The sequence below is a fragment of the Lissotriton helveticus genome, chromosome 4_1 (assembly GCF_964261635.1).
Source record: "Lissotriton helveticus chromosome 4_1, aLisHel1.1, whole genome shotgun sequence".
Classification (NCBI taxonomy): domain Eukaryota; kingdom Metazoa; phylum Chordata; class Amphibia; order Caudata; family Salamandridae; genus Lissotriton; species Lissotriton helveticus.
The window spans coordinates 1,512,344,561-1,512,360,175 of record NC_136063.1 but is presented as its reverse complement, the minus strand read 5'-3'; the positions used below and the strand labels follow the sequence as shown (position 1 = coordinate 1,512,360,175).

The 15,615-nt window shown below is 44.9% G+C and overlaps 1 protein-coding gene across 1 annotated transcript in view; it reads right to left on the bottom strand.

Annotated features, from left to right (window-relative positions):
• The window catches only part of VWC2 (von Willebrand factor C domain containing 2), a 690,185-nt gene that overhangs the window by 213,633 nt on the left and 460,937 nt on the right, over positions 1 to 15,615 (bottom strand). The window lies entirely within an intron of this gene.

Here is a 15,615-nt window from a genome sequence, read left to right as displayed (position 1 = left end):
ATGTAATGGGTCCATTTGTTCCAGACTTTTGTAAATCAGATTGTAGGAACCTATCAACAAAAAATTCCCCTGAATTAAATGAACCATTTCTGCCGAGGTTATCCAGGATCCATTCCTAACAAAATCTGACAATGTAGTGAACCCAGCACGCTCCCAATTTGCAACTATTCCTGATCCGATTTTAAATCCCTATAAATGCAAAAACACTCATCAGGGGGGTTTTTAAATTAAGAAAGGGAAGAGAATATCTTTTAAGCATAACGTCGCGTCTTTTAAAAAACCAATTCAAAGTCTTGTAGCGAACAAATTTAGGTGATTTTGGGAACCTGAAGAGGGGAGGGTATTTGAATCTCGAGGCAAATTAGATCGTAAAAAAAGTTTATAAATAAAGCCTGACCATAAGTTTCGTTTTTAAATCAGGCCAAATACTGTGCAAAATAAGCATTATAATAGTATTTAAGATTGGGTAGGGAAAGACGTCCGTGCTCTGTGTCCTCATAGAGTGTCCCTAATGCAATTCGAGGCATCTTTTTTGCCCACACAAAACCTGAAAACATAGATTCTACTTTTGAAAAAAAAGCACCAGGCAAAAAACAAGAAATGGTAGAGAATAAAAAATTAAATAGAGGGAGTACGGACATTTTTATCAGTGCTACCAGACCAAGAATTGATAATGGCAACGGGTTCCACCGTGCAAACATTAAGCGCACCTTCTGAAGAAGAGGATCAAAATTAAGTGTATATAAATCTTGAACTGAAGCAGAACCCCCCCCAAATATCTTTTAGGTCTTTGATTAATGCAGCCACCTATATCAGGGTATAATTTGGGGTCTATCCCCCCCACAAACCAGAATTTCAGTCTTTTTTTGTTAATCCGGTAACCCCCTAAGGCCTTGAATTCTTCAAAAATCTGTAAAGCCTGCGTTTGTGATTGCATATCAGGTTTAATTAGTAACATAATATCGTCGGCATATAATTTAATTTTGGCCATAGAAGGAATAGGGGGGCGACACTCACACAGTTCCGAATTGCGACTGCTAATGGCTCGATGAAGAAAGCGAAAAGAATAAGGGACAAGGGGCAACCTTGCCTCGTGCCCCGCTTGACTGAGACTGACCCCGCCATGGCTGCATTGATTACCACATTGGCTTTGGCACCTGTATATAGATTCTGAATTAAACTAATACTTTGTTGTGGGATCCCAAAATGCTGCAAAATAATGAAAAGTGTTGCCCAAACCACCAAATCAAAAGCTTTTTCCGCGTCTAATAATAAAATTAAAGCCAGAACTCCCCGTGTCTCAAAATAATTTAAGGCCTCTATCAAATAATGTGAGTTCGTAATTAATTGTCGACCTGCAATAAAGCCATTTTGATGAGGGTGAATCAAATCTGCGGCAATAGTATTAAAACGTATTGATAATAATTTTGTGGTGATTTTGTAGTCGGAATTTAATAATTTAATGGGTCTATATGAATTGGGATCCTTGGGTTCTTTCCCTCTCTTCAAAAAACTCACTACGATGCCTTCCTGGAAAGACTCTGGAATTTGACCGCCCTCCAATATAGAATTTAATAATAACAAAACAAAATCAGAAAAAGAACGGAAGAAGACCTTAAAAAACTCGGCGGGAAGCCCATCCGGTCCACAAGCCTTGCCATTTGGGAGGTCCATTACCACCAACTCCAATTCTTCCTTAGAGAATGGACTCACCATTATCGCTTGGTCTGCTTGTGAAAGAGTGGGCAATACGTATCTACCTAGAAAATCGAATTGCTTTTGATGATCAATAATATGATGCTTGCTATAGATCGTTTGGTAATGAGAGAACATTATTAAACCAATTTCTGCCGACTCTGATGTCTCCCTTTGTGTTATTGGGCATTTTAAAGAACGTATCAAATTTGCAGTGGCTTGCTCTTTAGCCTGCCAGGCTAAAAATTTACCTGTGAAGTTACTTTCTTCATAGATTCTTTGTGTTTGTCTATGAAAGATCTCTTCGCTCTGGGCGAGGAAATTAGCGTTGAGTTCCCGCTTAGCTTCATTTAATTGATTTTGGACGCTGCTAGAGGGGTTACATTGTCGTTGAGCATTTAAAACCTGGATTTTTTGTTGTAGTGAATTTCTTATCTCTCTAACAGAGGACCAGTCTTTTGCATCTTTTCCTATAACTATACCCCGGATGAAGGCTTTTAGGGAATCCCAGATAATATGGAGAGGAGCCGTGCCAGTGTTGCGAGCAATGAAGTCTATAATTTCTGATTTTAATAGGGCGACCCAGATTTCATCATGCAAATGTGTCTTATTAAATATCCATCGTTTAGGGACTCTGATATTTTCCCCCAGATCAAACTCGACAGCTAACATCGCGTGGTCAGAAAAACCATTATGTAACATTTTCTGATAGGAAAAATTAAGTTGTCTGGAAACAAGAAAAAAAGTCAATGCGGGAGGAAGACTTAAACCTACCAGACCAACAAGTGAAGTCTTTTTTTTTGTGGATGTTGTGTTCGCCAGGGGTTACACAGGTCAAGTATTGTCATATTATTGGAAATAGATTTAAGTGATTTAGGTTTAGGCTGTTTTTTTAAAAAAAGTAGTAGAATCTAATTTAACACTCATAAGAATATTAAAATCACCTCCAATAACAATATCTCCTCCCACCATTAGCAAAGACTGAAACAAATCATCATAGATCCGGGAATTATCATCCAGTGGGGCATAGAAACTAACAAAGGTAATCGGCCTTGTCTATTTTTAACCTTGCATGTGGCCCAGCACCAACGACCTGAGCCACAGTCTTCTGTCTGTAGAATGTCAGCACCCAAATTTTTATTTAAGAAAAGTGCAACTCCCTGTTGGGATGCTGTAAACGAAGGGAAGCCCCCGATATGACGCCCATATTTTAAACATAGAGAAATCATCTATTTTGGCAGCTGGGATATGAGTCTCCTGTAGCATTATTACAGCAGGATTTTCAGTTTTCATCCATGTCTCTATAGTTCGCATTTTCTTCTTATTGTTTAATCCGTTAACATTAAAAGAAATTATTTTAAGACCCCTACTAATAGATATTCTTAATTATAGAAATAAACATTTTTCAAAGATAATGCACGTTTTTCCGTTCTACCACCCTTCCTTATGTGACATATATCTGGCCAACAAGGCCCATAGCATGAAAAAACCAAGCAACGAAAGCGCCAAAAACTTCCCCAAAAATGTTTTTCTTTTCACCCCCTCCACCTGTGTCCCCCACCCCAACCTTCCCCTCACCCCGTGGCCCATCTCATACTCCTACTTTACTACCCCACGCCAGCCACAGAGCCTTAACCCCTAACATTGAGGTGTCTTGTTATTACACCCCTTAACCTCCAAAACACCCTTCCCCAACCTCAAACCAACAAAAATCAAAAGAGCCTATTCAAAGAGAAAACCAAGCTTTTTTGAATTTTCGAAATCTTTTGAAAAAAATAAATAAATAAGTCAAGTCAAGTCAAGTCCTTCTAGCCAGACGAGATCTTGCTGAGCAGCTCCTGCGCTTCGTCTACATCTGTCATTATGTAAAATTTGCCCTTGACTAAGACTTATATTTTCGACTGCTGAGCAATCGTAGCTTGGGCACCTTTGTCTTTAAACAGATAGAGAATTTTTATGAATTCCTTCCTTCTGCGAGCCGCAGCAGCGGACATGTCTGAAAAAATGTGACACTTAGTAGTGACATTGGCGGAGAACTGTCTCTTTTTAATAGCTCTAGATAAAATCGTCTCTTTTACTCGGACATCCGCAAAGTTCATTAGAATAGTACGGGGAGTGTAGAATTGGGAAACATCTGGGCCGGAACCCGATGAGCTCGGGTGATCGTTAAGTCTCCCTTAAATTCAGGAATTACTTCATGCTGAAGAAAAGAGGTAACCCATTGAACCATATTCGACCCCTCTATTCCTTCCGGAACCCCTACTATTCTTAGATTGGATCTTCGGTTGTAATTTTCCAAATCATCCAGTTTGGTTTCTAAAGCCTTAGAGATTTTGAACATGATTTTAGCATGCCTTTTAACCTCATTTGATCCTCCAAATCAGAGATTCTACCGTCAGCCTCTTGAAGACGAGCGGGGAAAGTGGACACCAAATCCTCAATTTTGTCCAATCGTTAATGTATCACAGTCAGCTCAGTTTTTTGAAACTGTTTCAATTCCCTCACCTCGTCTAAATTCAAATTCAACATGTCTTTGACTGACATCTGGAGCTCCCCCTCAGTCTCAGTATCCATCCTTAACATTGGGCTAAATGGATCCACAGCACCCACGGATCTGAGGTCAGGTTGTGTTACTACGGAATTTACCAAAGCATTTCTAAGATGTGGCTTGAGCCCGAAAAAACTATGGGCTGAACCGGACTACTGGGTACCACCATACTAGGCTTTTTCTCGAACAGAGGAAATTGCTTTGGGATTTTAAGTACCGCAGGCGTCTGGACTTTTCTATCTTCTTTCAGGCCGTTTTGGATAGATAGCCCAATCTGAGCGGCCTCAGAAGCAGTATTATTATCCACTACCTCTGCGGGCTCCTCTAATGCCAAGTCACCTGAGCTGGTTAGAACAGGTAAAGGTAAAGGTGTGAGGGGATCATCCAGCTCATCTGAGCTCTCAGAGGAATGGGCAGAGACCTCGTCCTTATCCGCCCCTTTATCTGTCTGTTTAGCTATTTCCAATGCCTCTCTAGTAAGTAGAACTTAAGTAGAAATTGTATAGTGGATACTCAAGAATTTTCAGACCAGATCTGTTGAAAATTAGTACGTTTTGGTGAACATTATCTGCGCCATCTTGCCTCTTCCCCTAATGCCACACTTTTGTCGTGCGCGCCCGCCATTTTTTTTAAGATACCCCGAGCAGAACGAACCCATTTGCACGCCGCTGGCCCCTGACATAGCCCTTCGCCTTCACCAAGCCTGCACGCTGACCACCCCCCCCTGCTTGCACCTGCCTTGAGTCATAAACCCCTCTTCGGCGCTGCTCTGCCCCAGGCCCTCATCCTGTTCCCAGCGCGACACCTCCCTGCTTCCCTTTCATGATCTCCGGCCCTTAGATGCAAACCCCCTTTTTCCCTGTGTGCCCGTTTTGTCTTCCCCGTTCCCAGGCCGACACCCAGCTCTGCCGATACCATTCCTTGCCCCTCCCCGTACAATAGAAAGCTTCCCCCATCAAAGGATCCCCGGGTTGATCAAAGCCCCCACTCCATGAGATCCGATCAAACCCCCCCACATTCCGTGAATCGGCGGAATATCCGGCTGCGTGATACTCATCACCTGTTGTGACTAGGGTGGGGACTTCAACTGTAAATGTGTGTGGGAACGGGCCCAGAGGGGAGTTCCGGGAATGTCTTTTTCATACATCAAAGCTTTAACATGAATGTGTAATCTACAATAAAGTCATAAACGTGTGTATAAGAGGCCAGGCCTCAGGGATGCAGTTAGAGCACCTCAGAACGATACCTTCTGTCCGTTTCGTTGTGTTCTCCTCCGGAGAGAATAAAAACCTTGTTTCCTGCTTTCCAGTCTCCAGCGCCTGCCTCTTCATTGATTAAATAACTAGAGGGTCACAGAGGCAATACCGCCGGGCAAATATCGATTGTCCCCGACCCGACTCAGGTTTTAACAATTGGCGTCCCAAGCGTGGGGCCCATCAGCGACTCGTGGATCCAGTGGGAGAGGTCCCGACGACAGAGTGAACGACTGCAACGATCGGGAGAGCTCTTGCCCAATAGACCCTCGTCTGGCAGCCGATCATCCGAACTTCACTAGTTCCGAACAGACCTCTCTCGAGTGATCTACGGTCCTGACTGGGGACCATCAGGAGTGCCGTGAGAAATACGAGAAAAAGAGGACGATCGGGCGCTGGATTCGGAAGACAAGAAACTGTCCACATGGTCCGGGTAAGGTCGTGTAATCACGACAAGTTGCGAAATAATTGCTTGATTGTTTGACTGTTTAAAAATACTAGTATTGCTCTTTATTTATTTGGAGATTCACTGTATACAAACGGAGAAACAACGGGCTCTCTCTTTGCAAGCAGTGGAGGATAGGTAGGGCAGCAGCCGTGCTTATTTTTTCTCCCCCACTCAATAATTACTTGAAACTGAACTGTTGTTCGCAAAACTATTGTTTCCTGGAGATTCCCTGTCTGCAAACAGGGAAGAGACCACCCTTTTTGCAGATAGTGAAAAGGGTAGGTAACGCAGATCTTTGCGGACCTACTCATTCTCCCCATTGTTATTTATTGGTCTGTTTGTTATTTTTTGATCCATGAGGTATTCACTGCCTGCAAACAACGTTGAATAGAAATATTCTGTCCAGTCTTTGCACCTAGTGATAAGATAGGCAGTGCTGACTTTTTAGTCCCTCGTTACGAGCCGTCATGTCTGTCTTCTCCCCACTGATTAATAGCCTGTTTAGCCCGGACCGTGTATTAGAGGTGGACCATATAGCTCCACTAGAAGGCACCCCTAATAAGGACATGTTCATAAACTATGGATTAGTCACCATAGCCTATAATAAATTGTGGCACAGGTATACCGAAGAGAGTCAAGACAAACAGTGGCCACTGGCAGGATCCTTTGACCTTGATAAAATAGAAACGTTAGAAATAGCCCTTCGAAATAATAAGACAACGCCAATTATGCTCGACAGTCTCGGTATGTGGCGCAGAGAGGCTATGCAACGACAGAGAAAAGACGAGGACAAACCAAGTAGAGAAATATACCGACAGGACAACCCCAGGACACCGCTACCCACAACTTATCCCCCGACACTATGCAAAAGACGACCAGACTTAGGGCCAGACCAATGCGCTTTTTGTAGGTATGTCGGACACTGGAAAGCCCAATGCCCGACTCTACTGAGCGTGAGTAAAGGCAAAGGGCCGACAGGAACGACAGACCGGCAGTACGAGAAAAAGCGCGAGACAAAGAAGAACCCGACTTACATAGACAGACCAGACAGAACCACCACGTTTGATTATGCCCGATGGCACAGATTTCGCCAGGAAAATTTCAGCGACATGCTCAAGTTCTCCTAGGTCGGGCAACGTCAAGACGGGAACCCAGCCTCGTTTCAAATTCACAGACGGAAAGAGATAATTATGACCAATAACTGTTTTATATTCGTCTTGGGTCTTTGTATGTCGTACTTGTACTGTCCCTCGTCTGAGTTTGTGTGTATGTAATGTACAAATCTGCGTCATCCCTCTACACGTGTTTCCGTGTTACTCAACCTCTGTTAGCAGAAACTTAGCATAAAAGCAACCTGGAAAGAAAGAAATGGCAAAACAAAATCCGTAGACCATTAATGAACTTGAACTTTTAATTTAACACAACAAACAAGGAATAATAACGGTAAACTGTAGAAAATGAAAGTCAAACAGAACATTCGCCCCCCCCCCCCATTCTGGAACCTTCCAAAGTAGGGCAGGGTTACGGCTACGCCCAACCAACGGCAACCCATATAAGGCGGGCCCGGCCGCCAACTCTTGGTCAGGAAATCTTAACGTATGGGGGAGCCGGAGGAGAGGCAGGAGCCAGCAGCCCGGGCAGTTGTAGGTAGTCCCGCCACATGTCTCCTCGGCCAGCCGCAACGGGCCTGGATAGACTTAAGCAGTCCCGCCACATGTCCAGAGAAGAACGAGGCACCTCTTCCTTTTCTCTTCCGTTACAGCCGCAGCAGCTCTGGACGGCGGGATGTCCTGCACGTACCTCCACAACAATTTGTCCAAATTGGGCTGGGAGGGAGAGGCGACGCGGACGAGCCTCTCCCACCTCCACCGATAGGAGGTCTCCCAGCCCCCGGCCCGACGCCGAACACCCCCAGTCAGGCGATGGTGCCAATACTTCCACAGCACCGAACACACCATGGTGGCACCCCAGTACTTGCGCAGCACCGAACGTGCAATGGTGGCCATATTTTCGGAACACCGAACCTGCAATGGCCGCACTGATACTCGTGCCGCACCGAATGCGCGCCACAGGTGGCCATACTCCCACAGCACTGAGCACAGGACTTGGGGAACACCGGATGGGGAGAGACCTTCGTGCGGGCTGATGAAAAGGAGCAGCATGGGGTGCCCCGGAAGAAGGAGACGGCGCGAACGAGTCTCCCTCGCCCCCAGGTGGGGGCATCACAGCTGCACCCCAGCCGAACGTCCCGCTCTCACAAAACAGAGCCCTCTTCCTTTCACTCCGAAGGGTCTCTTCCACTCTTGCAAACTCGACGAGAGTGGCCCCTGGAGGGCCTCAAAATGGCGTCTGGGTCCGCTGGAAGGCGGGCCCCGGCCACTAGAGTAACTTTGACCAGCAACATAACTCGAACATTTGCCCCCTGGAGCACGAGCCCCCATCTCCGACAGCATCTCCGCAGCCTTGAAGATCCTAAAAAGGTCCCCGGCGGAACCTTCGGCCTTTGCAGGCTTCCGGTAAGGGACGGCTGCCTTGATCGCCAACGAAACAAACATGACATTGCCACTCCTTCTGTTAGCATGAATTCTAGAACTGCCGAAAAGGACTCTGGTCCAAACTGCCAGTAATGGGAAACATTTCCCCCTGATGCTGCTTCCGGACTGAGCCGGCCCCGCCCAAAATGGCGCTGGTATCAATCGGAACTTACGAACACCTCGTGGTGTTCCTTCGCACTAATAAAAACTTGATGTTCTGAGATTTTATATGATCCTTTGTACACTTGGCTAGAAAAGACAAGGAGAACTCACTCGACGAACAGTACGAAAGGATCCCCGTTACAAATGTTGATTACAAATGTACAATGTATTATATTTTTATAACTGATGTAAACCTCATTCACGACGCACACGTACGGTATGCATATAGGAAATCTGATTACAACTATTATGATTATGCTTCTAAATTATGAAAATAAATGCCCCCGAACCCCCAGCCAATTAGTAGACGTTTTAGTTTCTTACAAATGAATGAGTAAAACTTTCCGATGTTTTTATTGCTGCAAACGACACCCCCCACTGTACGCACTTTAGCCATTGCCACGACCGGCCAAATACGACCGCACCCTCATAATCCACATGCTGAAACGATTTTGCAAAATAAAGTTTTTGAAACTATGGACGGGTATTGCATGCTTTATTTAAAAAAAAAAAAAAAATGTGGGATCGGTGGGAAAGTTCTTTTCTGTGCACCCTACTCTGCTCTCTCTTTAAGGTTGAAAGAAGATGGTTGCCCAGCCCTGGAGGACGGATCGGATCGACAACACGACACTCCGCCTTCAAAGTGCGCGACTGACCCATGAACTCTCGCGCAGAGGAAGACCTTGACTTCCCAGGATGGGTAAAACGAACGGTGTAAATGAGGGAATGTAAAGGGAGGGTGAAATGAAATAATGTAAATGTTATAAAGTACAACGTTCCAAAGTATCAGGGAACGGAGCTGACCCAAGAACCGAAGAACCTTAGAACGCCACAGCGTTGAAAGAGGTTTAAGGATCCCGATAGTGAGATACATCCTCTGACTAGATACCTCGCACTAAGCACCTCTGGTTTCCCTTTTTTTTTACGTTTCCCCGCACATGACCTATATGGACACACTACCCCCCCCTCGACTCCAGAAACCATATCCCCGGGGACCCTGCCCCGAGGAGGAAAGACGAGTAAGAGGTAAGTAAAGAACTTATGAGTCCATGTATTTGAATATGCGCGAATGCTGTCTCCCCCACCCCCCCTTTTTTCCTCCCTCTGCAGGTTACATCAGAGATTACAGCCGAGGTGTGGCGAAGATCTGAAGCCTTGCCATGTCTAATACACGAAACGGACTAGCGCCGCAAGGTGGTGTCTAAGCACGCCTGCAAACTACTCACGTATCGAACAAACCCGAAAAATTAGCACAACCTGATAAAAAAAAAAAAAAAAAAAAAAAACGATCACCCTTAAACCAGACCGGACGAATGAACCCATGTCACGTATGATGCGAAACTATGAGGGAATGTGTGTGTGTGACTGAGGCGTTGACCCAACTGGTCGAAGGACCGAGAATGCGAGAAAGTGCGACAAAATGGTACCTCCTTTCTTCTTTCCTTTTTCTCAAGGCACGTCCCCTCTACCCTGTCTAATGCTCCAACTGCATGATTACAAGACTTTAACGCAGACCCGTGAATGCCTTTTACTGTGTAATGCACTAAATAGCCTTTCTTGAATACACTGCCACCCTCTCTGTTGCACGTGTACTATTTAGCCTGCCGTTGCGCTCTCTCTCTCTCTCTCTCTCTCTCTCTCTCTCTCTCTCTCTCTCTCTCTCTCTCTCTCTCTCTCTCTCTCTCTCTCTCTCTCTCTCTCTCTCTCTCTCTCTCTCTCTCTCTCTCTCTCTCTCTCTCTCTCTCTCTCTCTCTCTCTATTTTTTGCACTCCCACTCTTCCGAGTGATTAGCCCCGAAATTGGCAGACTGCCACCCCTAGCACACCACCTAATTGGCTTCAAATACCGTCAGTATTTGCACAAAAACTTGTCTTTAATACAATCCCCCTGAGGCCGCGTCATTACCTCTCCTTTTCCGCTAGAAGTCAATGAACCGAGGTTGGGCCGTAAGGGAAAGGACAGGTAAGACGACAGAGGTTCCCTAATCTGACCCGAAATAAGGGAACTACATGTCAACGGCTCCTATGGTATAAAACAAGGACCTCAGAATACGCGACCCTCCCCTCCCCGAATTGTCGCAATACCCAAACCGGAAAAACGATTACCCCTGTTACCTCCCCTGTATCAGCCGCCCAAAAACTGGAATTATGAAACTACCCCTCATTTCCGGTTGTGAGAGATGGGTCGATTTATGCCCTCACCACAAGTTTCCTATGTCCCTGGTTGTTTCCCATAAAACCCCTGTCCTTCCTAATTAAGTAATCGGGCTGTAAAAGGTTACGTAGGATCCAGAATGATGTTTTACAAGGTTAACAGACTAGTCCAAGGTAAAGAAATCATCGAAAATAAACCCCGTAGTAGTTGAAAAGCAGGATGCATCGATCGAAAGGAAATGTTTAGCCATAATCGTCTCTCAGAAAAATACCTGTGTAGTACCATGTTGACGACTCACAGTACCCTTTTGTAAATGTAAAACTCTAGAGAACGGCATATCTTTGCCAGGTTCGTCTCACGAAGGTGGGTCACCATCAGATGAACTGTCGTGACTGTAATAAATAATTGTTAAGGAAAGTCATAGTAAATCCAACAGGCCCGTCACCGGTCATTCATATGCCAGTTATGAACACTAATAACGGGCATTTTCATTCTTTGTCTGGAGCTGGGAGAGAAATAGACTTTTTGATTATCTTCATCTGCAAATTCTCTAAAGACTGTCTTTTCAAACTTGTTTAAGGGTACTGCTGTTGGAGGAGAGAAGGACCGGATGTGGGAGCACGAGGCCTGACTGCAGACTAAGGAACACCTGCGACATTAGCCAAGGCGAGACCTCGACAGAAAAGAGCTGCAGGACGAGGCACTGTTTTCGACAACATGAGAAGAAAGGGTCGACCTGATGCCCCTGCTCGATGTCCAGTGTTGGTCGACAAGTCCCCGCTCTCTGAATTCGGTCACACGCCCGCCTATTTGAAGTCTCTCGTTTCCCTAGTTTGTTCCTAATTTGGCCTTGCTCCATCCCCCTTTTCCTCTGACCTACCCTATGAACTGTTTTGTACGCTCTTCTTCCATCTGAACTTTCTGACAATCACCTCAAAGGACACAGGGCGAAAAGGACCTTTCCGACCAGAAACGCGAGGAAAGGGTCGTGCCCTGCAACGCAGAACGTAGAACAGAGCTGGACTTGTAGCTCCACCGCCGGTGCTCAACAGCGCCAACGAAAGGCAACAAAGAATGATGAGAACTCGTTAAACTTTGAACATTTGACATCCCCAATCGCCGTTTCTGCTAGACCTCATTTCTCTCCCAGCCGCCGTTGTATTGATCATGCTCCGATACGAACCTGATATATATGTAATAACCTGCCAGTATGAAATATGCTTGCTGCTCTCGCTACAGAATCGTTTTTGTATTGCATTCCTATGACTTTCCTGCTAAAACAAATTGATCAAAGTTTATCAAATAGGCTCACCTCCTAAAAACTAGAAATGTTAAAATGTATTGTTTACAACTCTTTTCCTCTAGGGTTCCTACCGTTTTCTTTCTCATGCCCATCACAATAGAACCGAGTAGAAAATGAACCAGCAAGATGTCTTGAATATGTTAAAGGGAGGACTGTTGAAAATTAGTACGTTTTGGTGAACATTATCTGCGCCATCTTGCCTCTTCCCCTAATGCCACACTTTTGTCGTGCGCGCCCGCCATTTTTTTTAAGATACCCCGAGCAGAACGAACCAATTTGCACGCCGCTGGCCCCTGACATAGCCCTTCGCCTTCACCAAGCCTGCACGCTGACCACCCCCCCCTGCTTGCACCTGCCTTGAGTCATAAACCCCTCTTCGGCGCTGCTCTGCCCCAGGCCCTCATCCTGTTCCCAGCGCGACACCTCCCTGCTTCCCTTTCATGATCTCCGGCCCTTAGATGCAAACCCCCTTTTTCCCTGTGTGCCCGTTTTGTCTTCCCCGTTCCCAGGCCGACACCCAGCTCTGCCGATACCATTCCTTGCCCCTCCCCGTACAATAGAAAGCTTCCCCCATCAAAGGATCCCCGGGTTGATCAAAGCCCCCACTCCATGAGATCCGATCAAACCCCCCCACATTCCGTGAATCGGCGGAATATCCGGCTGCGTGATACTCATCACCTGTTGTGACTAGGGTGGGGACTTCAACTGTAAATGTGTGTGGGAACGGGCCCAGAGGGGAGTTCCGGGAATGTCTTTTTCATACATCAAAGCTTTAACATGAATGTGTAATCTACAATAAAGTCATAAACGTGTGTATAAGAGGCCAGGCCTCAGGGATGCAGTTAGAGCACCTCAGAACGATACCTTCTGTCCGTTTCGTTGTGTTCTCCTCCGGAGAGAATAAAAACCTTGTTTCCTGCTTTCCAGTCTCCAGCGCCTGCCTCTTCATTGATTAAATAACTAGAGGGTCACAGAGGCAATACCGCCGGGCAAATATCGATTGTCCCCGACCCGACTCAGGTTTTAACAGATCTCTGCTTTGTGCGCCACCAAGCGACTCCCCAAATCTGCACTTTACCTTGCTTTAAATCATCCTGTCCCAAAGAAGTTCCACAAGGTACACACCACATTTGGAGGGAGAGGGACCCACTAATGCCCATGCTCAGGCAAATACAACTGAGATAGAGTCATTATGCTATACATAGCCCTACATATCAAACTGGGTAAGCTGCTAACCAAGGTGTGCAGGAGGTATCCTATGAAGTTGGTAGGAACTGTACCTGTCCTGGAAAAAAAAAATGCTTGTGAATGACTGCTTAGCTGGTCTACGGTCAACAACCTTTGTAGACTATTTGATGGCGACACTCTGAATGTATAATAATAAATACGCCTGCAATGTATTCTACATATTTCTCAATTTCAGTATCTGCTTTATGTTTTGCCATTTATCGCTGCTGAAAATTGTGCAACACTTTGTTTTGGAAACATCCCCTTCAGAATAAGCCACTCTTCGGTCTACTTTATGTAGCTAATAGACCGAAAGGTTAACCTTAGATTTTTAGGTCTCATCTACAGACTGCTTTAGCTGTTTTTTGGACAGACTTATTGTTTACAGTTTACGTAGAGTGGGCTTTGAGTCAGCTAATTCCTCAAACTTGGAGGGCTTTGTTATCTATCTCATCTCCCTGCTCTTGTTTTAATGGTTTTAATCTGTATTCTTCTGTTGGTTCTGCCCACAGGCATTTCCGTCTCACAATGTTCTGGTTACTTGTATCCTCCCACTGCTGGGAGTGCATATGTTTTCTTGCTCTGTCCTCTGTCCTTCCTATCACCCCTCCCCACTACACCCAGTTCATACATCATTTCACACACTGCTTTGAGCATTTATCATATTTTTATTTTATGTTTTATAAAAATATAGCTCGTCTGTTGTGCCCTCATCCCCCATACTCTCGCCATTCAGCAGCTTTTATTTCCCCTCATTTTTCCCCAGCACGGGCCGCTGGACCATTCCCCCCCACACTACTCCTCTGCATTTTGTCTGTTTTTCTTTTGTTTATTATTTTTAAAGGTCTGGCACCTGCAATTTGCCCCCGGGCCACTCCTTTCTCAAACTGCGCTTAGCACATTTAATTCTTTTTTTTTTACTATTCTAAGGTGTGTCCACCATTTTGGAACAATACATTAAAAAAGCCATAGAAAATAGCAGTTGTATTGTGATGTACACATGCATAGCAAGACGAATGTATGTTGTGACAAGTGTCTGCAGATGCCCGCTCCAAAATGTACATGAATGTGCAAACGCGTACCTGTGCAAACAATCATTAGCACAGGCAGTACCTTGATTATTTAAAACCGAGGGGCATATTACCAAGGGCCTTATCACCGCTTTAGCGGGAATTTTTCCCGCTAAAGCACCAATAATTTTATCGCCCTATTACCTAGCTGTCGCTAACACCAGTTAGCGACAGCTAGTAGGAGATAGCGATCATCTTGGGGCCCACTTTGGATGTCAGCGATATTTATCGCTAATGACATGCAAAGTGGGCGTGCCAAGATGTTAGCGACTGTAAACAGTTGCTAACATCGCTATCTCCTATTACCTACAAAGGCGTTCTTTTGGAAATATTCGCGCTAAGCGCGAATATCTCCAAAAAGCTAACGCCTGCCCAGAGCAGTTCTTAGCCATGTTATCCAATGGTAGGTGGATAACATGGCTAAGAGCATTAGCTCGGTAATGCATGAATATCGCTGACTTTTCAGCGATATTCATACATTACGGCCGATTTTTATCGCTTTTGAGATAAACCTTGATAATAGCAAGGTTTATCTGCGATAAAAATCGGCAGAGCTCGGCGATAATAATATTAATAATATAATAATATTGCCGCTAACCGTGTTAAGCGATAAATATCGCTTATTCTTGGTAATATGCCCCATAGACTTCTTGGCTTTGCCAATGCCTGTTATTTAATTAATTCAAATTGATGAAATTCCTCTGAGCCATAATTAATTAAAGCTCTAAATATAAGGACAACATGGGGAACCTGGGCAACAAAGCAAGATAAAATGTTCACTCCATGTTTGTGTATCTGCATGTGTCTATGTGTCTGCATATGTGTCTGTGTGTTTCTTTGTCTTTGGGTATTTGCTGTTCTATTTCCTTTAATGTGTTCATAACGGCAACAATGCCTTGCACAATATGTAATGGGGAAAACCAAAAAAGTTTCAGAGCTCCCCCATAGTTTTATACTCCAGAACTGCCGCCCTGAGGCTTAATCTAAGGGAAACAAGGACAACTCAATATGGCTTAAGGAACCTGGGGCAGTTAGTTACATATGAAACAGTGGTTCACCAAGGACTCATTTATAACACAAACCAGTGATATTCTGAGCAACTTTATTACTTTAGCAAATAATGCAATAAAACAACTACCCAATTTTTAGGTAGTTTAATCATCATACAAATCTTAAAAGATATGGTGCTCGTTGCCCACTGATCACACATTGAACGTAGTG